This window comes from Phoca vitulina, unplaced genomic scaffold (assembly GCF_004348235.1).
Source record: "Phoca vitulina isolate PV1807 unplaced genomic scaffold, GSC_HSeal_1.0 scaffold25, whole genome shotgun sequence".
NCBI lineage: Eukaryota > Metazoa > Chordata > Mammalia > Carnivora > Phocidae > Phoca > Phoca vitulina.
The window spans coordinates 40,290,596-40,314,045 of NW_022589728.1; the positions used below are offsets into that span (position 1 = coordinate 40,290,596).

Sequence of the window (23,450 nt, forward strand, 5' to 3'; positions counted from 1 at the left end):
TGAGCTGAAGGCAGATGCTTAACCGACTGAGCCACCCAGGAACCCCTATCTATATCTATATCTATTTGGTGCTACAATGGCAAGGTTAAGCAGTGATGACAGAGACAGGATGGGCTGCAGAGCCCAAAACACTGACTGTCTGGCCTCTTACAGAAAACATTTGCCAACCCATGGGCTAGAACAACAGAATCTAAGAGCCAGAAAAGCAGACTTTGTTTTTTTCACCACCATCTCCCCAGCTCTTAGACCTGTGCCTGGCACATGGTAGGTATACAGCAAATATCTGAATAACTCAGAGGCGTTCAAGCTGCTTCACTGAGCTGTTGGGTAGGTTCAATAATACGAGCAGCAGCTGATAGAAGGTATCACATGCAAGTACAGTAGTGAGCACTTAACTCATAGCAACTCCCTTCTTTAATCCTCACAGCAACTCCATGAGACAGCTTTTATTCATATCATCCCCATTTTATAGGTGGAGAAACTGAGGTACAAGGAGGCTAGTAGGTAACTTGCCCATCTCAGTTAGTGGGAAAACTTGGGACCTGAGTCCAAGCAGTCTATCACCACAGTTCATACTTTAACCACTGGGCCACACCACTTCTCAACTACCCAGAGGGACTAGGGCACCTACTCTTATACCTGTTTCATCTGTCAGATTCTACACAGCTCCTTCTTTAAAAAAGAGATCTATGGATTTTTAAAAGTTTGAAAACCGCTGATGATGTCAATCTAATTAAGTCACTTTAACACTCTAAAATCTAGTTTTAGCAAGAGCTACTCTAAAGAAAAAAGTTAATAAAATTGCAACCTGCATTCCTGACTTTCCCTCTGCTCTTCACATGTGGAACCCCAAAAGACATGCTTGCACGGGTCCACTGCAGGACTCCCTCCCAACTCCAGCAAATGGAGAAGACTCACTGCTTCTCAAAGAAAGAATAACCCCAAAATATCAATTGTAACTTTTATGTCCTTCGCACTCTCCAAAACATATAGGAAAGAAATTGATTCAGAGGGACTCAGAATCTAATTTAACTTTTAATTGCTTCACTTACTGCAAAAGCTTAGAGGATGAGCTGGAAAGGTGCACAATACATGCAGAATTCCAAAGACTGAATCTGCAAGCGGCATGAAATTTCACTCCAAACTCCAAGGCTACTGTTCTTGGCCCTGAACCGCTCTTATTTTTCAGCGTGGAAGCACACATTTTCCAACACACAGACATCAATAAGTCAGGCCAAGGATAATCTCTAGGTCATTAATTAAATCCTATGTACAGGCATGCACACGATATCATCATACATAGCATACGGAGCCATAAACACTATGTGGAACCAGCAACTATAAATTACAAGCATATAATTCCCTTGAGCTTCATAAACCATAAAAATGAAGCTCAAGTGGTTTGTGTAGTCATTTGAATCCCAGAAGGAAATACAGCATCGCGATTCTAAAGTTGCTTATTGTTTATTTTTATATAATGGATGGATCCTACTTCTCAACTCACGCGTGCCCTCCTCCCACCGGGGCCATCCATCCTCACACTGACTCTCCCTGTCAGCCAGCAACCCCCCAGCCTGGCTCCCCCCAAGCTCTCCCCTCTTCCAGAAAAGGCCCCTCTATGGCAGGAGCAGAAAGAGCAGTCTGATGGGAGTTTGGGGCTGCTTCTCATCTCATTAGCAAATTTTAATAATTCACGAGAGTAGTGTAACTCTTGTGAATAATCAATGGGGTTTTTTTTTCCCCATGGGATGCAGCATATGTAACAGTGCATTCCATGTATTATGACATACTTCTAGATTACAGAAATACAGAAGAAAAACAATGGTTATTGAGCACTAATTTCTTTGTGAAAGTATCATTTTAAATGATTTCTTCCCATTCCCTTGTCCTCAAATTCCTCAAGTCTCTACGCAAAACTACTGTGTCCTTTCCTTGAATCCTATACATTTATCTGCTTATTAACCTAACAATGAGAAATCAACTATGTAGTGATCACTGACTATGTACTGGGAAAAGAATCAGAAGGATGTTTTTGCCTCTCAAGAATGTGCAATCTGATTAAAAATAAAATGATAGGATAGGATATTATAGGATAGAATAGAAAAGAAAAATAAAATAACACTGCAGTGGAAAGAACCTGGGAATTGGAGTCAAGTAAACAAGGCATTTGAACTCTGTTGCTTCGTAACTGTATGCAATTAAGAATGCCAATTAATTGCTCAGAACAGTACTTTTCTCTTCTGAATAAATGAAGATGAGACAATCTGCTGGTCTGAGTTGCTGTGAGAGTTCATAATATATACCTCCTATCTGCTATCTGCCCTTCTATATACATAGATGCTCAGTGCCTCCATTTCCTCACCTGCAAAACTGGGATAGTAAGTGTTCTTCTCATGAGGTTATTCTGAGAACGAAATGTGTGACTGCATGTAAAGCAGGCAGAGGGTTGCTTAGTACAAGGTAAGCACCCAGGAAATGTCAGGGGCCAAGGATGCTGCTACACATGAAGCACCTACTCCATACCCTTAGGAGGTGTTCCAAAGTATGATAAAACAGTATCGCCGATCAAGGAAACAATAAATGATTTCATACCAAATTGTGTAACACAGACTAAAATAACCTTTTAAAAGTAGAGGAACACTGGGGCGCCTGGGTGGCTCAGTCGGTTAGGCGTCCGACTTTTGATTTCAGCACAGGTCATGATCTCAGGGTTGGGAGACTGAGCCCCACGTCGGCCTCCGCACTGGGCATGGAGCCTGCTTGAGATTCTCTCTCTCCCTCTCCCTCTGCCCCTCCCTCCTCCCTCTCTAAAACAAACAAACAAACAAATAAATAAATAAATAAATAATCAAAGTAAAGGAACACCCCCAAAGAAGTGAACTCAGGGACTCAAGCTGATATTGGTACACCCATGTTCACAGCAGTCTTATTCACAACAGCCAAGAGGCAGAAACAACCCAAGTGTCCATCTAGGAATGAATGGATAAATGAAGGGTGGTTTATACATACAATAGGATATTATTTAGCCTTAGAAAGGAAGGAAATTCTGATACATGTTACATCATGAATGAAACTTGAAGGTATTATGCTAAGTGAAAGATTCCAGTTCCTAAAGTAATCAGTCACAGACAGAAGACAGAATAGAATGGTGGTTGTCAGGGCTGGAGGAAATGGGAAAGGGGGGGCGGGGCTGGTATTTAAGGGCACAGAGTTTCAGTTTGGGAAGATGAAAACATTTTGGAGATGGGTGGTGGTGACGGTGCCCAATAACGTGAAGGTACTTAATGCCACAGAACTGTACACTTAGAAATGGTTAAAATGGTCAATTTCATATTATGTAAATTCTACCATTAAAAAGAAGTTTAGAAACAGAAGGCATTGCACAGAAGGCCCAAGAAGTCAAGAAGTCTCTTTAGAGCACGTGGCATGAGAAATGTGCCTTAAGAGACAGGAAGATCTGGGGAAATGGCACACTCTGAGTGAGGGGAAAATGTGAGTTAGGGCTCCCCCCAGCTGGGAAAAGGAACAAGAGGGCACAAGGCAGGTGTGCTCAGTGCTGAGGCTCTCTGCTGGGGAGGGTGAGATCCACAGTGAGGGGGCCTGGCTCCAGCCACTGCCTCTTCCCCACCTGTCAAGCCTCCCTGCAGCCACTCTTACCGACACCCATCCTCAAGTCACCCTGAGCTAACTTCTGAATTGATGCCACCTCTCAAGTTGGTGCCCCTTCATCCCTCTTCACACAGTTCCTTCTCCTTGGAAATCCCTTTTGTCTGATGAAGTCCACTCCCTCAAGATGGGCTTCACCTCCTTTGCAAAGCCTTCCCGGACTCCAGAACTTCCTCCTACACCATCCATCCCTCTCCTGCACAAGAATCCATGCTCATCAAAGGTGGGGTTTATATCTTTTTCTTATATCCAGGCCCTATCACCATGCTTGATGCATTGTTGGTGCTCAGTAAATACATGTGAAGAGGAATCATGGAGAAGCTCAAATAGCAGAGTTGAGATTTGCACCAATACTGGTTAAGATGGGGAAGATGGCGATATGAATGGGGTTGAGGAAAGATAAGTCCAAAAACAAGAACTCAGAACAGAGTGGCGGGCTAAGAGACTGAGTTCAGGAAGCAAGCTGAACAAACTCACTCACATCATTTTTCCTAGGCTGCTACCTTTTCAGGGTATCACGGGCCCCTTTCCTTTGCTTCCCCATCTTTAAGGAGCCCTCTCTTCACCAAAAGAAAAAAATATAGACAGTAAATTCAATTACATACAACATTCAGTTGGAGTTGAGTACAACAAAATTTCCACTTAATGAACTTAACATCCCTCATAGAGGGAAAGAGTAACCTGGTATAGACATCAGAGAGATGTCTTTTAAGGTCCTTGTGTGACTTTAAACAAGGGAAGACACATCCCTCCCTCACCCTCTTCCCACTGTGGTGTGCCTTTGGGCCAGGACTAACTTTGGCCCCTTGCCTGCCAAAAGGACTGAGCAGAAAAAGGCCAAAGCTTAGAGGACATGCATGTACTAACAAAAATAATCCAAGGTGCTTTCTAGTTTCTTCTCAAGGGATGTTGATTATTAGGCCACTATACATACTACAACTTTACAACAAGAAATCATGGCTTCTGGTAGTAGGAAGCTCACATTCTAGATAGACATTGGTCGCTCACGATTAGAGAATCATGACAGGGCAGAAAGAAGGATGCGCTTATTTCTGCCTCCAGGAGATGACTCTCTGGTTGTGATCATCCCCCAAACACAAAGGGGAGACTGAGTACCCTGAAAGCAGGCTCTCCCACTCAAGTGTAGACTGATTCACACAGACAATACTACTACAATGCTAGGGATCGCCCTCAGAACACCGGAAGGCTACAATGTGGCCAAAAGCCTATGGAAAAATAAGCAGAATTGTTTAACAATTAAATCAGTGCTATGTCAATGCTGGACTTCCTTGGGGAAAAATTATTTCTCAGACACTCCACAAATAATCTTAGATGGGTGGGCTACCCACCGACTGATAATGAAGATTTTCACAAAACTCAAGTCATGAAACTCCAGGAAATGAAATAAAAAAAGCAAGGTAAATCACCATCAGTTTATTTATGATATTCATACCCTTCTAATTGTAAAACTGGATCTAAAGATGATAATCCCAGCAGGGTTGCAAAGGTTCCATCTCAGTGCTCCCCACTGTTTGCAAAGGCACATGCGCTCATGCACGCATTCCCTCCATACACACAGAGCAGCTCGGCTGGTGTCCCAAGAAGGCAACAAGCAAGGAGCTCTTCCTCCCCTCCAGTCCCTGCATTACCAGCACCACTACACATTAGACTCTCGGGATTTTAAATCAGCCTAGGAGAGCACTCACATGATAGTTCTCTCTCAGAAACTACGCTCACTGGTTTCTAAATGCCAGCCGTGGGGCCTGTGACCATGCAAGATACCTTTTTTACCAAGCCAAGAAAAAATCGGAAAAATAAGGACAATGGGATGAGTCTCCCAAAAGATGTATTTGTTGAATTTAAGGAACTGTCTCCTTTTTGGGTAATATATGCTCCCTGTATTTTATATATTTGAATGTCATTTGTTTATAAAAAGAAGGTAATGCATCACGCTAAATTTTTAACATCCTTACTAAATATGATTTATCAATTCCCAAACATTGTTTTTTCAATATTGCTAGCTGATGTGAGTACACAGATTAGGAACTGCTCACTTGGTCCAAATCTCTCTTTTTTTGCTTTAATTTTTTGGACCGCGAGTGCAGAGAGTTGTGCTAGTAACATCCCCGGCTCCCGGCACACCACGTCTGCATCCACACCACGCTCCCTCTCCTGCCCTACCTGTCCCCACACCCCCCTCCACGTTCCTATCCCACTCCTCCACGTAAGTATCCCCTTCGTGACGGTGAGTGGAAAGGATAAGCAATGGTCTAGACACATTAACAGCATATTCACATACAAGCAGCATCACTTATTTCATAAATATCCATACAAATCCAAGAACCTGTATCAGTTCTCTCATTTTATGATTGAAGTAACTGAGGACGGGAGAAGTGAAGTGACTTTCGCACGGTCACGAGATCTGAGTCAGAGCTGAACTAAAACCCAAGCCATCCGTACTCTCTGTTTTTCAGTAAGTTCTTTGGCCATTTCCATAAATGAAAACACACACACACACACACACACACACTGTAAAAAAAAGAAAAAAAAACAAACAAAAAACTGTGAAAGGTGTGCCTGGGTGGCTTAGTCCGGTAAACGTCTGACTCTTGATCTCGGCTGGGGTCTTGATCTCGGGGTCATGAGTTCAAGCTCTGCATTGGGCTCCACGTGAGCATGGAACCTACTTTAAAAAAAAACTGTGAAAGAAATGAAATTAATCACACACATTCATAAAAATATTAATTAAATCTCAAAACAAAAATTCTCTATGAATCCAACTATTTCTATAAGGCTATACTGATTACTTAAAAGGTTTTGTGGACTTGATCCACCTATGATATTATGAGTTGGAAGATAATTTATTAGGCATATTTTCTGAGACATAACTGACATTAACACTGTCTTAATTTTAGGTGTACAACATAATGATTTCATATATGTATACACAGCACAAAATCATTACCATAATAAATTTAATTATCCATCACTACACAGTTACATTTTTTTTCTTATGATGAGAACTTTTAAGATCTACCCTTTAGCAACTTTCAAATATTCAATAGAGTATTGCTAACTATAGTCACCATGATGTATATTAGGCATATTTTTTAAAAACCCCATGTGATCCATATAAATTCCCTTAGGGATCTTCAGAAATGTTTTTGTAAAGGAGTTGGGAAGCATATTAATCACAACAATCTAGACACTTGTCTAGGATGCCTCTGAGCTCACCCCATTCCTTCCAAGCCTCAGGTCCTATCCTTCCTGGCATCTCCTTTCCAAATCCCAAAGAGAAAGCGATTTCCTCAAGTCCTGCCACCACCTGCAGCCTACTGCTGCCTTCGAGGGTGCCATTAGACAACGTCTCCTTCAGACATAGCAGTGTCTGTCAGACTTCCCACATGGACGTGTCCTGGGGAAGCCACAGGCTGCGACATGCCACAAAGCTTTTTTTTTTTTCACACTCATATTAAAATTCATGAAGTGACTAATTCTAATATATGCCACCAAAATACTGTGTTACTTCTGAGTATAAACCATAGGCAAATCTCCTCTAACTGTTTAAGAAAATACTGTAATGTAGCATCCTATGGCCACATGCCCTTCACCCACAAGAAACGATGCCTTCAATGAGGGGCTCCCTGCCCCATAGGTTCTGACTAGAAGATGGCTTCCCTGAGGACCTGTTTATTTATAAGGAACAGCCAAATAAAGGTCCCACTCCTGGCTTGGAGAGTCCAAATTTAAACTGAAGTCCCTCCAAAAACCAATTAAATCTATTCTCTAACAAAACCCACCAATGTATCACTGTAAGTCTATAAAGCCAAGGGTTTTAACCTTGCCGTTCACACTCTCTCAAGAGCTTTAGTACTCCTTGGTTCAGAAGTGTCCCAAGAATGAGGTTCTCTGATCACCAAGCTGAGACTGACACTGTACAGTTTATTCCAACAGAAGCGATGATATTTACACAGCAAGAATGGCTTTCCCTGCTCCATGAAATAAGACCTCCTTGCTTTAAGCATCCAACACTAATTACAGCCAGCCTACTTCTCTCTACTAACCACTCTCTGATCTCAGTGGAACAGTGCATCCATTAAAATGCTTACTCATTAGGATTCCTTCTTCTCTGGCTTTTCTTAGACTTCACTCTATATTAGAGTCTGTGTTAGTCTCTCACATAATGCTTCCACTGTATTTGTAGAAGATAAATTTTCAGGTACACTACTCTGTTTTAAAAGACAAAAGAACGTTAAAGTGAACGTTTTTCACAAATTTATCATAGAATTTGATTAGTTTACTATAGTCACATAATCACTAATCTGGTCTTCAGACTAATTAGAAAAGACTTTGTGTCTGCCTACCTTGACTAATGTATTGGAAGGAAAGAGGGAAAGAAGGAAGGAACGAGGGTGCCTGGTGGCTCAGTCAGTTAAGCATCTGCCTTTGGCTCAGGTTATGATCTAGGAGTCCCAGGATCCAGTCCCGCGTTGCATTGGGCTCCCTGCTCAGCGGGGAGTCTGCCTCTCCCTCTGCCCCTCACCCTGCTCATGCTCTCTCACTCTCTCTGTCTCTCTCTCTCAAATAAATAAATAAATAAAATCTTAAAAAAAAAAAGACCTATCTGGATTTTGGGGAAAAAAAAGAAGGAGGGAAGGTAGGATGGAAGGAGGGAGGGAGGGAGAAACTTGCTTGAATAAAGCTATTTCCCAAGATGAAAATGCATCACAAAAGAGAGAAATTATACTTAAATAACAGAAAAAAATTAACTCTATTCCTTGACAGAACCAAGGTTAACTTTGAAGGAGGCAGGAAAAGGTGCTGGCAGGAGCTTCACAATTATCATCTCATTTAATCCTCACAGCAACACTGAGAGGATGATATGATTATCCACATTTTACACATGAAGACACCGAAGAGCAGAGATGTAAAGGAACCTGCCTACAGAGACACTGGTGCTGTGATTCAGGGCTAGGGTTTCCACCCCAGCCTACAACCAGGTAGTCCACGCCTCTAGCAAATTACACTAGTGCTTAATTATGAAAATTACAGTTTCTACAAGAGCTCTATTTCCTTCCTCAAACTTGTTTTTGTCTTTTGAAAAGTTAAACGAGCACTGACAGTAGTGACTAAAAGTTTCAAAAGAATAAATAAACTAAATGCTATAAAAGACCATAGAGAAAGATTGATTTCCTTATCCAGAAAATAGCAGACAATTAGGAAACGGTGAGTTATGAATGATGCCCCCCGAGGTACTCTCCCTAGAGAGTAGAGGAGAGGTGCCTCTACCTGTGGGGGCACCTGCGGTGACTGGAATCTACCATTTGAGCAGCCTGCCACCCTTTCCAATCTTTTTGTCCTCCCCCCACACTCAATTTAACATCAGTAAACTTGCCAGTGAAGGAAACCAGAGGTCCAATGACCACCTGGCCTTGAAGGCAGGATGTGTGTCCCCGACCTGTGCGCCTTGTCTTACATTTCCCCTCTGGGGAGGAGCCCAGCGTTGTGCACACAAATGGCTCATCTTTCTTCCAATCCGATTTCCCACCATTCCGAACAACCTTAAACTAGGATGCTCATGGAACAACAAGCAGAGGCACCTGGCAGTCCCGAGAAGTCCACAGGGTCATGACTCTGACTTGACCTCCCCATCCACAGTTTTTCCAATATTCACTAACCATGTGGGTCAAAAGCGACATTACCAACCACCAGCAAAGCTGCAATGGTCACAGCAGCTGTCTCCCTCTTCCAGGCTGTTGGCAAGCTTAAGAATCCGTGAGTGGAAGGAAGAAATGGAATAAAAGGGAATGGAATGGAATGGAATGGAATAGAATAGAATAGAATAGAATAGAATAGAATAGAATAGAATAGAGTAGAATAGATGGAATAGAAGAGAAACTCTTCATACTTCCATGGGATATAAGCTTCTTTCACTAAGTAGGAATAAAATCTATTAAAACAGTGCCTCATAATCTTACCACATAGTCTCATTCTTTTTCCTGTCATCATATGAAAAACAGCATATGGATACACCTTTAGCCTAAAATGACAGGTGACTTGAGAGTAGGTAAACTGCCTCACAATTCTAAGAAAAGATAAATGATTGGGTGCCTGGGTGGCTCAGTTGGTTGAGCAACTGCCTTCGGCTCAGGTCATGATCCCAGGGTCCCGGGATCGAGTCCCACATCAGGCTCCCTGCTCGGCGGGGAGTCTGCTTCTCCCTCTGACCCTACCCCCTCTTGCACTCTCTCTCTCACCTCTCTCTCTAATAAATAAATAAAATCTTAAAAAAAAAAGAAAAAAGAAAAGATAAATGATTGTGAAAATAGATAGGCTTGGATATGGAGGAAATGCAATTTTCATCCTTTTTAAAAAGAGAGAGAAAGAGAGACAGAGAGAAACAAAGAAACATCGCCAGAGTCCTCAGTGACCCACACATACCAAATTATACAGGATGGGGTAATCTGATTGCCCATTCTCCAATCAGCCAGCAGATGTGCTGCTGCATTCTGCATGAGCAGCAAGTGACAGAAAAGCCCTGCTGGAAGTCCTACTAAAAGAGAATTACAATAATCAAGCCTGTGCTCCATCAGGACATGTGTTACTGCAGCAAAAATACAGAAGCACAACCTGCCTAAAGCCTGAAAAGCAAAACACCATTGTCTTCCTCTCCCAAATGCCGCTCATTGAGAGAGGGGTCGATAGTTTTTCAAAATTGAGATCAAGCCCGGCATCATGACTTAGTTTGATTGATTGTGTGTGTGTGTATGTGTGTGTGTGTGCATGCCATTCAATCACTGATTCAATTTCTCTTTGCTCTTTCTCCTGATGGACTTTTCCTTTGCTCAGGTCGTCCCCTTGATCTTGACTTCCAATCATGAGATTTCAATCAAAAGACTGAAAGTCAAGGATTTGGAAAGTATTTCCTCCGAAGAATACTTTAAATAAAATATGTGTGGTCTAGTTTTTGTGTACCTCAATAAATATACTCCCACCATCGAAAAGTGTCTTGTCACCTTTGAATATGACAAACTAGGATCTTGGCTTCAGAAGAACCCTAGACCCCACCACTAGGTCATCAGATCAGTCGAGTCAAATGATGGTTACGTCTCTGAAAACGTCAGTCAACCTCGTTTTTACACGTATGATACACGGATTTGTGATTTTCAAACTGTGTTCCCCACGCTGCAGGGCTCCAGAGCTGGGCATCATGGGAAGCAGAAAACAGCCCCAGAGTCGGGCATGCAGGTGCTCGCTGCAGTCTGCCCCAGCCTGGCGTGTTCACCTCCGCCTCCGCCTCCGCCTCCACCGCCACCGCCACCGGACACTGGTGGGTGTCCGGCACAGCCCTTTCACCCAGCCCGGTTCAGGAGCCTCCTGATGGCTCTCCTCCTTCTTCTGCCCACCTCCATCTGTTCTTCACACAGCAGGCCTGGCATTCTTTTTAAAACCTAAACTAGTTCAAATTTCACCCCTAAGTAAGCCCTTTTAAATGACTTCGCATTTCATTTCAAAGAAAATCCAAGCTCCTTACCTGTCCTTAAAAGACCCTGCATAAGCTGGCTGGCGTGCATCTCCCCATCCTCCTGGTTCATGCCATTCTCTCCCTTACTCACGCCTCCAGCTGTGGAAGAAAAAAGTCATCTCTCTGTGCCTTGAAAATACCACACTCCTTCACACCTCAAGGAGGGCAAACATCCAGGCCTTTGCACATGCTATTATTCCCTCTGCTTGGAATGTTCTCTCCCCTTCTTTGCAAAGCTGACTCCTCTTTACTCTCAGTGTGAGCCTCTATGTCCCCTCCTCAAAAAGGCTGTCAAGCATTGTTTTCTATCATGGTCCTGTTCGTTTCTTTCACGGCAGCCATCCCGATGAGCGACAATTTATTTGTTCAATTTACGACTTTACTGAGTATATCCCCAACTAGACCGAATGCCAAGAGCAGTGCCCCCCAAGGCAGGGACCCATTCAGAGGTTCCTTGCAGGCTGGGTCCCTGCCTTGTCTCACCATCAGCTCCTCGCAAAATGATAATGCAATTAATGTTTAATACCTAAACGAAGGAAGGAAGGAAGAAATGAAGAAATAAATGAAAAAATTGGCCCATATATAACAGGAGAATATAATAAGTGGTAGGCCTAACCATTGTAGTCATATCATTATGGCCTGAAATTTAAATTGAAGTGAATGCTGTACATGCCGTTTCGTCCCACATCCAAGGGGAAGAGGAGAAGGAAAGAGATTAGGAGTATGTTTGGGATCTGGTTCTCCTCACTCCACCTGGCCTTGCCTCCTATTTGATGGGGGTAAACTAAGGCAAGCACTGGACACTCCTAAGCCTCCTCTTAGAGCATCTTGATTTATGCAGCAATCTTTTCTTATTGGTCCACGGTCCGCCTTGTGTGTGGCTCAGGCAGCATTTTCCAAACTTTCTCCCCAATTCTGTGAGGTCTCCTGGAGCCCATATAACATCTGGCAGCATCCTGAAATCACACGTCTGGATGCTGCAAAGGTATCTCCATATATTACCTTCCTGCTCTATAGGGAGAAACGTTATTTTTGGTTGAAATCACTTTTTCATTTACCCCAGGTCAAAGGAAGTTCATTCTCCCCATTGTTCAATTTTGCTCTAAGTCAAATTTTTAAATTTTGTCTCATTTTAAAATAAACTACTTCCAAATGTACTATTTTACACAGATATGTAGCTAAAAGCAAAGGCATGTGATTGAGTCTAATTTACAAGAATGAATATATATATATGAAAATTAAGCCTTATTTTAAATTGTAACTCACCATGCAATGTCTGTCAATGGTTTCTATACAACCATTTATCACACAATTTATCAATACACTTACCCTTTCTTTAATGTCAAAAAGATTGTGAATTCAAATCTGCCTTTATACTGGGAAAAAGCTCACCTACAAGAAAGTTTTAACTCCGTACCAAAAAGATAGAAGAAATTGATTTATTGTAAAAATTCTAGAAGCAAGTGATATAACAACTTTCACAAATGATGTTCATTTTAAAACTGAACATCCACACCCAGTTTATAAACAAAATGAAATAACACTCTATCACCTCTACATGCTAACCAAATTATAAAGCAATGCTCACACCATCTGGGAGAAATCCATGTGTTTCCATTTGTTTTAATAATATGGTCAAATCTTGAGAAAATAAAACCTCAAAAAATCAGAAAGTGTAAATAAGAAAAATGATTGCCAGTCTTTAAATACTAAGGTTAAATCCAGCCAAATGGATTTTCTTGAAAAATAATTTGTGGCATATATAATTTTGGCTTCCAAAATATTTTGGAAAGGAATAATTTCTCCAAAGATCTGATGTTTGCATATAAAACTGCCTGGTGACCCATCCCAGCTCTGTTATAATTATTTCTCAACCTTTTCTCTGTATTTCTTTACCAATCTATATATACTCTTTTTTTTTTCCTTTTACTTTAATTTCTCCCTTTGTTGTCTTTCTCATTACTTTCTAAGGAAAAAAAAAAAAAACTGAGGGGCAGAGGAAGGATTCCTCCATTCGTAGTTTTTCCTCATTCATGTGATGAGCAACAAGCACCAAAATGTATCCCATCAGAGCCAGTCACTTGAAAAATTGGGGTTTGGGTACACTGTGTCTTTGGCAGGCCAGTGTCTTTTTTTACACATGTAAGAGGCCTGCCTTTCTCCCACCAGGGACACCCACTCTGCCACCCTAATCTCAGTCATGACCTATTCCACGCTTACCCCTCCAAGTAGTCTGACTGTTGCCTGCTCTCTACCTCATTATCACAGCGTACCTACTTTGTGGGGCTCATTCTTACAGAAATATCCTTTCGTGGAGGCACTGAGACTAAGTGGAAAGAACATGGGCTTTGGAGCTCAACACCTCAGAGTTTAAATCCTAGCTATGCAATCCATAGCTGTGTGACTTTTGGCAAGTTACTTAACCTCTCTGAGATGCAGTCTCCCTGGATTAAATAGGAACAATAATTTCTTCCGCCTTTGTTGATAGGAGGTTTAAATATAATAAATGCAAAGGGGTTTTTACAGAGGCTGGTATATAGTAAGTACTTAATAAATGAAGAAATGGTAGCTATAATAATTAATATGTTAATCTAACTTTCAGTCTGGAAAATGTCTGATCGACAAATAAATGTAAACATATAAAGAGTTGATATAAGCTTGACACTAAAGCTATCAAAGAGCATTTTTGGCCTAGGGTTATTATAGTTCAAGAAATACCACACAGACCTTTACCTCTCTTTTTGCATCCTAAGATCAGGCTTGATCTTAGGTTCCAAGTTCTAAAAACACTGGTTATAAATTAGAATGAGATGAACACGCATTCAGAAAGAAGGCACGAAAAAGGCAAAAGCAATCCATGAATCAAGAAATTTAGTTACTTTTTCAACAAAATTGCCTTCAGGTCGGCAAACTTTTATAAGGTACTTCCTGCCAGACCCCGGGAACATGGAGATGACTAAACCATGCTCCCTGATAGCAAGGAGTTGGCATACCAGTGAAGGACCATTCGCCTAAGCTGCAGTCCAGGAAAGGTTTTCCAATAAAGATGACACCTGAACTGTCTTGAAAAATGAATCCAAATTATCCATGTGAAGAAAGATGGGAGGGCAACCACTGCAGGCACAATGAACCGCTTGAGGAGAAGCATGAAATACTAGGTTGTGTGCAGAGAAGCATCCAGCAATAAAGTGTTATGAGAACATCAAATGTGCAGCGGAATGGCAGCAAAGGAGGTCTGAGCAGGGCACAGGACACAGAGGGCCTTATCAACTGTGCTAAGAAGCCTGCCCTTCGTTCTCTCTGTGGTGGAAGTACATGGAAGGGAGCTGCCCTGAATGGATTTGGTCTTAAGGGTCAGGATCACTCTGGCTGCCGTGTAGAGGTCAGCTTGGGGACGGGGTTAGAGGCAAGGGGTGTGAGAGTAGAAGCAGGAACATGAGTTAGGCTTGAGCTGCAGAAACCCAAGAGCGAGCACAAGCACAAGAGCTTCTGCTGGGAGATGCTATAAGAGGACAGATCCAAGAAATGCTTAGAAGGTAAAATCAACAGGTTACACATAAAACCGTGAAGAAGTAAATGAGTATCAAAATGTCAGCCTTTGACTAATGGTTTCCAAATACTCGCCGTAGTCACAAGTACTAAGTTCCCTCCAGTAACAGCAGGTCCTGATTTGCCATCTATGAATCCATGTCTTTACTCACTAAACCAAGCCCATTTGTTTAATGAGATATTTTAAATTACTATTGTCAATTTTCAAGAAGTACATGGAGCTTTGGAGCTGGACACACAGCTAGACTCCAAAAAGATGTTTCCTTTTTTGTGTGTGTGTTAGGTCCTATTTCTCCAAGTTTTAAATTAATTAATGCAGATAATAAGACTATGTCCACACACTCAAATTATTTGACAATCTTAAATAAGATGACAAATGTTCTTGATCAAATAATCATTTTTAACAGTGTTGTAAACACCAAATTGACTCATCAATTCAATCAAGATGGCTGAATTAGCTGTCCTGTTGACACAGTTTCTTGTTAAAAAACAAAAATGATCTGCCATTGCACAACAGCCAAATGTTCTTATGCATTGGGGTGTGATGCATCAAAAAACAAACAGAATTTTACAACTAGAGTGCCTAACCAAGTAGCTTTAAGCATTGGTGAGTGATGGGAAAACTTGTAATAGATTTAAAAATCCATTAAAAATTGGTTAATAGCTTTCCCTCAACAATAGCCACACTATTGAATGGAGATGTTCTAATGCATTCATTATTTTTTTTTTTGCATTCAGTATTTTAAAATATTGGTGTGTTAAATGCCAACCAACAGAGGAATGACTGAAAATGGGTACGAGGTTTCTTTTGGAGGTGATGAAAATATTCTAAAATTAGATTGTAGTGGAGGTTACACAACTCTGTGGATACACTAAAATTCATCGATTTGTACACTTAAAATGGGTGCTTTTTAGAGTATGTAAATTATATCTCAAAAAAGCTGTTTTAAAAAGCCAAAAGAAGAAGCGTTTGCAATCACACACCAATCCTCTCTCTCTGAAAAAGAGAGGGATTTCCAAATGAACAACAACCATGGTCTCCTATGTAAAGATTACTTGGAGGAGTAGACATCAGGATCCTGAAGGAGACTATAAATGTCATCACTACCACCACCAACAAAACATGGTGGGTAATTTGAAAAAGATCATCAATATTCTCAGCCCCAAAAGTTTGAAATATTCTTGGAGACATAGCCATGATCACACAAGGCCACAGAAAGAACACAAGGAAAGTCACAGGATGTACATTAGAGGTACCAGCTAAGAACTTCCAGTGGTAAAAGGCCATGTGGGTGCTCTTTGGGGAAACAATGCAGCATCTTGGACTTGCTCTGGGACTTCAATGATGAATATGATGAATTTGAGTAGGCAAAACAAAGCTGGGGCAGAGATGGCATGGAACAAAGGCCAAGAAGTAGAATGATCATGAAAAGGGATAGAGAGGCAGTGAAGAGGTATCTGAGAAAAGGTGCTATCAACTTGGGAAGGGTAGTAAGAATTACACCAGTTGGGTCAAGTTTTTGAAAAATCTACCAGCAACAGAGTCTCTACTTAAATTGTGGGGAAGATGAGGGGAAACACATAAAAAACAAGGTTGACCTAAAACTAATTTGAATTTTGACCTGTCAAACCAGATGGGAATGGAAGAGTAAAAACATTTATTTTAATGCTCAAAAAGAGGAGGCATTGCAGAGGAGGAACTTAGTGACCACAAGGGTTTAGAGGAGGGACAAAAGAGAAGATTCCAAATGGCCACAGGTTTTTAAATCCGAAGGAAGAGCTAAGAGTTTAATACTATAGTTTGGAAGAAAGGTTGGTTTATGTCTGAGATACTGAACTTGAAGACAGATCACCTAAGTGAAATTGTTTTATCAAATCATGACTGGTTATGAGAAACATGAAGGAGAGAAAGAAAGAGCAAACAGTCCCTGCAACCTTTCCTTTCCTTGTCTAATTCTTAGATATAAAGCAGTGGGCTATGTCCCAGAAAATATTCTGAGTCCTCAGAACTTCAGCTTTTAAAGATAATTATTTGGTTTCCTCAAGTACATTTAGTTACGAAACAAAGTATGAATTAACAAGAACTCCAATGTCTTGAGCATATAATTCAACAATTATACATTATTGCTAGTTAAAGCCATTTTCAAGGCATATATGTATTAGTCCCTCAAGAACATTTGCTTTATGTGTTTTTCTTCTAGAAAATTAATAATTTTGGCAATGTGTTTGTGATGTTCTTCCTAACGTGCTATAGAAGGATATTGTTGCAATTGCTGCTTTGTGTATTCTGGCTCTCAAAGATGATTTCTCACTTACTAAGTTTAAAATTTAAATCATAGGTTTGGCTATAGCTGTTGCCAGACAGCAATATCACAGAGTTAGGATGAAGTTAAGAAATTTTTGTTGTCATTTTGGATTTCTAATCTAACTTTATTCAGGGAAAAATAACTATATAATCTCAGAATTACAAGCATATGAAGTATAGACTAATATTTTGCTTCCAATGAAGGGTTTTTGCTAGTTCTGAGAGATCTGCAGGGCACGTGCTATTGAAACAGCGCATTCCCAAGCTAAGCAATAAATCTAGAATTGACAGCTACATAAATCCATCATCAAGTCAGGGAGGCACCATGTTCAGCATGTAGACATTTGGGTAATTTGAGAACAGGAGGGCAACAGTGAAATGACAGGACCTCACATCACCAGATTTGAGAGTATATGGGAGATCTTTAAGTGTTCTATTTTTTTTTTTTTTAAGATTTTATTTATTTATCCGACAGAGAGAGCAAGAGAGTACAAGCAGGGGGAACAGTAGAGGGAGAGGGAGAAGCAGGCTTCCCACTGAGCAGGGAGCAACTTGGGGCTCAATCCCAGGACCCTGAGATCATGACCTGAGCCAAAGGCAGACACTTAACGACTGAGCCACACAGGCGCCCCTAAGTGTTTGAAATTCTAATCACAGAGCTCATCAAAAGTGTAACTAATCTCTTAAAATATATTTAGATTACTGGCTTAAATTGCAGCACCAAGAATTGATTAATTTCTTAAAATCAAATAGACATTTTCCAAAAATGCCAGTATGACTCGGGTTTTTGTGAAAAACTGTGAGTTTTAAAGACCTTTTTAAGGAAAGTTAAAACCCTCTTTGGGGCGCCTGGGTGGCTCAGTTGGTTGGGCGACTGCCTTCAGCTCAGGTCATGATCCCAGGGTCCTGGGATCAAGCCCCACATCGGGCTCCCTGCTCAGCGAGAAGCCTGCTTCTCCCTCTCCCACTTCGCTTGCTTGTGTTCCCTCTCACGCTGTCTCTCTCTCTCTCTCTCTCTCTGTGTCAATTAAATAAATAAATAAAATCTTTAAAAAAAAAAACCCTCTTTAATTTATACATTCAGCTTTTTGGTTTTAAGTAGCATTTTGTTACATGGCAAGGGGAAAAACGGAAGAAAGAATTTCCATTTTAAAAACTACATTCAGAATAGAGCTACCATACGATCCAGCAATTGCACTACTGGGTGTTTACCCCAAAGAAACAAATGTAGGGATCCAAAGGGGTACGTGCACCCCAATGTTTATAGCAGCAAAGTCCACAATAGCCAAACTGTGGAAAGAGCCAAGATGTCCACCAACAGATGAATGGATAAAGAAGATGTGGTATATATATACAATGGAATATTATGCAGCCATCAAAAGGAATGAGATCTTGCCATTTGCAACGACGTGGATGGAACTGGAGGGTGTTATGCTGAGTGAAATAAGTCAATCAGAGAAAGACATGTATCATATGACCTCACTGATATGAGGAATTCTTAATCTCAGGAAACAAACTGAGGGTTGCTGGAGTGGTGGAGGGTGGGAGGGATGGGGTGGCTGGGTGATAGACATTGGGGAGGGTGTGTGCTATGGTGAGCACTGTGAATTGTGTAAGACTGTTGAATCACAGACCTGTACCTCTGAAACAAATAACACAATATATGTTTAAAAAAAAAAAGAAGAAGAAGAAGAAGATAGCAGGAGGGTAAGAATGAAGGGGGGGAAATCGGAGGAGGAGATGAACCATGAGAGATGATGGACTCTGAGAAACAAACTGAGGGTTCTAGAGGGGAGGGGGGTGGGAGGATGGGTTAGCCTGGTGATGGGTATTAAAGAGGGCACATACTGAATGGAGCACTGGGTGTTATACACAAACAATGAATCATGGAACATTACATCAAAAACTAATAATGTAATGTATGGTGATTAACATAACAATAAAAAATTTTTTTAAAAGTACATTCAGTGAAATAAACAAAATTGCACACTGGGAAAACCTGCCCCTAGAGTTACAAAAATTATACATTTATTAATGATAGGATACATTTTCCTCAGAATCTCTGTAATTTTGTTTTCCATGAAAACTCTTCAGATACCTCCCATGAAGGCACCTTTGAGACATTTACAAAAGTAGGCAGACCCTTCTGGTGGCAGTATATTTTATTTTTCTATCATGGAGATGTCTATGTCTGCTCTGTAATGTTCCCTTTGGCTTATTGGCACAGCATTAGGGAGAAAATGGCAAACTGTTTCCAGAAAACGGATTCTCATTGCATCCTTTAAGACTGAAGAATGTCTTACAGCTTAAAGAGGAAGGGAAATACACAAAGGAATAAAAATCAAATGCGTTATACAATTTAAAAAGTTTCTTTAAAATATTAGAACTAGAACTTCAAAGGTTTAGCTGGAAGATATTGTCAATTATACAAGTTTTTTTTTTTAAATCCCTTTTCCAAAAGGCAGCGTCTCAACACCTCATGGAGGATGGCATGATTTAATGAAGATCTGTACGGCAGGGAGCTAGTTTTCCCCACACACTGGCATCACAATCAGAAAATAACTCTTCTACAGAGATTTCTAAAATGGGGAAGCACTGTTTGAGTAGTTTACATAAACTTGTGAAACTACTGCCTAGAAGATATGATTATAAACAAGTAAAAATCAAACATTTCTAACTCTAAGGTGGTTCAACGCAGAACTTGATTTAGGGTACCTGGGAACAGGGATGACAACCAGGAAGACCTTTTTAACAGTAAGCCAGCGACATCTACAGTCTGAAAATGGAAATAGTCGTGGAGGCCTTGTCCTACCCAGCATGGGGAGGGTGCTGGGAAAAAGTGGAGAGGCCGTCACAGGTGTAGCTCACTCCGGAAACCTGCATGAGCCTTGGCTGGTGAGAGGTACTGAGTATGGAGTATTCTAAGGAGACCGAGGAGGAGGAAGAGAAGAAAAACAGAAAGAAGAGAGTTACTTTGGCATAAATGATGACCATGTAAAGATACTGGGCCAGGATGAGCCTCTGTAAGAGGTAAGGAAGAATGCAGGATCCTGAGGAAAGTGTAGCCAGCAGGAATTACATTTTCCCTGAGCACTTAGCTCTTTTCAGAGAAAATCTCTCTCCTGTGTTGTTTACTTTATATACACTTCTTTTTTCTCCCTTTTTCCCACCCCTCACCCTAACAGCACCTTCTACAAATCTAGAGCTGGAAATGATCCAAGGTTTTAAAAATTGCTTCATAAATTAAGGAACTTCTGGCTTTAAGACAATACATAAACTTCTACAAATAAACTGATCCTTACAGACCATCTTAGTCTGCATGTAACAGTCAAGGAACTGAAACTAGGACAATGTAGGTGACCTTGGGGTCACCCAGCTGGTGAGTGACAGAACACAAACTGGATAGGAGCTTTCCTCCTGGATTGGGCCCTGTAAGAATCAATTTTCCAGCAAGGAAGCCACACCTACAAAATGTTCCTCAGAAGTTTCCCCACCTCCAGCCCTTTTTTATTTGTTTTGCATATGTTTGGAATTTCAGAGGCTTAATAAAATTATATATTTTCCTCATACATATTTTCCTCACTTTCTCTGAGCTATTTTGAGGAAAATTAGAATTCAATATAAATACATAGCTACAAGAGAAAATAAAATGGGCATATATCTCTAAGTTGATTTATCCAATACAATATGTTTCTGAAAAGAATAAACTGATTTAAATCTACATTTTGTGGTTTTATGGTCCTTTTTAACACAATGCAACAAAATAAAACACCTAGCTTTTTATCTTTAATTCCCTCTATCTTTATGCAACTTTCTGCCATAACATAGTCATTCACTATAGAATGAAACTTCCTAGGGGGTCAGGAAATAGTCTAATTTTTTTCATAAAGCAAGTACTTTAGAGTGACCTGGGTGTTTGCCTTTTTGGTAAAGTTCTAAATATTGATTTTGATTAATCCATGTTTTAAAGAAGATTTATTTTCCCTTACCATTCTCTTTTGTAACGATTAAATATGCAATGCCTCTGTAAGTCTGCTACTACATAAGCCAGAAAATCACATCCTTTCATATGTACTTTACCTGCAAGAATAAAGCTCCAAACACACCTTTTTCTTTTAATGAGATATTTAATATATTCACCTTTTCTTTTTCTAGGAGAAAAAATTTCAAATTTCAAAAATTAGCAACCATCAGATTGTTTTCGTTGTAATCCTTTTATAAAGCAGACAGAACAAGGCCAGAGTATTTTTCCAAATTCATTCTAGGTAGAGAAGCTGACAAAGTTGAATTTTACCTGAGCCCTATGCGCCTGGAAAACAGCACAGGTTAAAGGAATTTTCCCCTCGCTTTTGTGTTCTGGAAAATGGCTTCCTGCAAAGAACCACCCTTCCCATATGACTCAGATAAAATTCACAGGTGCCCCACTTGTTCACCCTATGACAAGGGCAGCTTTGGCCTCATAAATGATTAGCTGAGACCCTTGTCCCCACTGATTAACTGAAATAAAACACTTGTTAACCAAACTTTGGTTAAGCTTCTCTCCTTTGCTTTGGGGCCCTGAACTTGAGCCCGCTCTCAGCCCAAAACAGCATACAACACCTATTTATGGGTCCCTCCTGGAAAACAGGCTAGTGTCTGGGTAAGGCATTCTCTGACCTTCTGTCCTATATGCCATGCTCTCACCCCACTTCTCTATACCTAGCTCTTGTTAGCCCTGTTCACTCCTCTTATAAAAGAAGCCCTTTGGGCCTAATTCTTGAGACACCTGCAGATCACATGGTCACAGTGTTCTCCCTATTGAAAGAGCCCCCTCACAAAATGCAATAGCCCCATCCCCCCTTGCAATAATCCTTTCAAACAAAGTCTCTCCTTACTAAGTCCGGATTTGCTTTTTATTTGACAAAACCAAGAACTCTAAAGCTGAGGGAAGTTGACTAAATAAAACAGATCGGGATTATAAGATAAAGTCTTCCTACTCTAGAAGCAAAATCATATAATGTAACATAAGGATATTCCTATTTCTCCTATCTTTTCTTTACCCCAAGATAAAATTCCAAAACTTTACAAGGGCATTGCTTCCTGGAAAATATTTGCATTCAACTGAATAGTGAAATTAGTTTTGTTTTTGTTTGGTTGTTTTTTTACAAATTCTACTAAAAGTCCCAGGATTTTCCAAGTTTCATCCTGATATATCAAGTTCCCCAAATGTGCCCAGCCCCAAGCTTACCTTTCAATGAATGAAAGAACTACTTAATTTAGTATTAGCTCACAAAATCTTGCAACTCACTATTTTGCAGTGAGGTGAGAAATCTAAATATCTTTATTCAAAATTCCTGTTAATATACTCAGTACTCAATTGTGTACCAGAACAGAAATCTAATTTTTCCATGACAAAACCACACATTGTAAGACCCAGCGCTACCACAAATCTTCAGGACATTTCTATGGTCAGAACTGACCGATACCATATGCCATATTATATAAACAAATATGTACCAATGGGCTCAACTGTATAAACCACAGGAGGAAATGAAAATGATGAGCTGAACAGATGTCTTAGAAGCATAATCATTTCTCTGACAATCCAGGAAACAAAGACCTATGTATCCCTTTGGTCTGTGAAGATAAGTTGGAAATACTCATATGCCCACTCTTTATTTTTAAAGTATATATTTTGAAACATTAATGAAACAATCAGTTGGCTTCTCATAAACTTAACAGACCCAGGTAAATGTGAATTAATTTAGCTAGTGCCCTTCTACACATGTTGGAAAGAATCATTCATTTCCCTTGACATCAGTTCTAGGCTCAGATCCAATGCCCATATACTCTGATTCATTTCTACTGTATTTATTTAATGCTTCTATTTATTTATTCCTTTATTTGTTAAATATTTATTGGACACCTACTGTGTGGTAAGCACTAGGGATACCGTTCTGAACAAAATACATTAAAATTCTGTCCTCATGGAATTGTAATTTAGATAGAAAATGAATCAGATAAATGAGTAAAATACAGAAAATGCTAGATGTTAAAGGTACTAAGGAGAAAAAAATAAAGCAAGAAAGGGAGCTACAAAATACTGAGGGGCAGAAGGATTTTAGGCAGTGACAAAGTGATTCTGGAGTCAAGATCTCAAGGAGGTGAAGGACCTAGCCATGCAGGTATCTGGAGGAAGGGAATAGCAGGTGCAAAGGCCTAGAGGTAGGAACACTGTTACATACAGAGCTAAGCACTGCAGAGGATATAAAGACGAGTAAGTTCAAAGAGCTAAGACTCTAGTAAGGAAGCTTAGAATACAAATGTACTAAAACTAATATCAAGTAGACTGTTTTAAGAGTTGGAAGAGAGATACAAACGCGATTCCATAGTAATTCAGATTCCATGGCAATAACATAGTTGGGA

The 23,450-nt window shown here is 40.4% G+C and overlaps 1 long non-coding RNA gene across 3 annotated transcripts in view; it reads right to left on the reverse strand.

The window, feature by feature from the left end:
• The window catches only part of LOC116643079, a 64,130-nt gene that overhangs the window by 39,483 nt on the left and 1,197 nt on the right, over window positions 1–23,450 (reverse strand). The window contains exons 2-4 of one of the 3 annotated variants that reach the window (XR_004301481.1): window positions 11,201–11,290; window positions 7,776–7,895; window positions 6,328–6,365 (exon numbers count right to left, since the gene is read on the reverse strand). This is a non-coding gene — a long non-coding RNA (uncharacterized LOC116643079). Of the gene's footprint in view, window positions 1–6,327; window positions 6,366–6,768; window positions 7,896–11,200; window positions 11,291–23,450 lie in introns of those variants that run through there. The other 2 variants (XR_004301479.1, XR_004301480.1) reach the window with 2 other exon arrangements.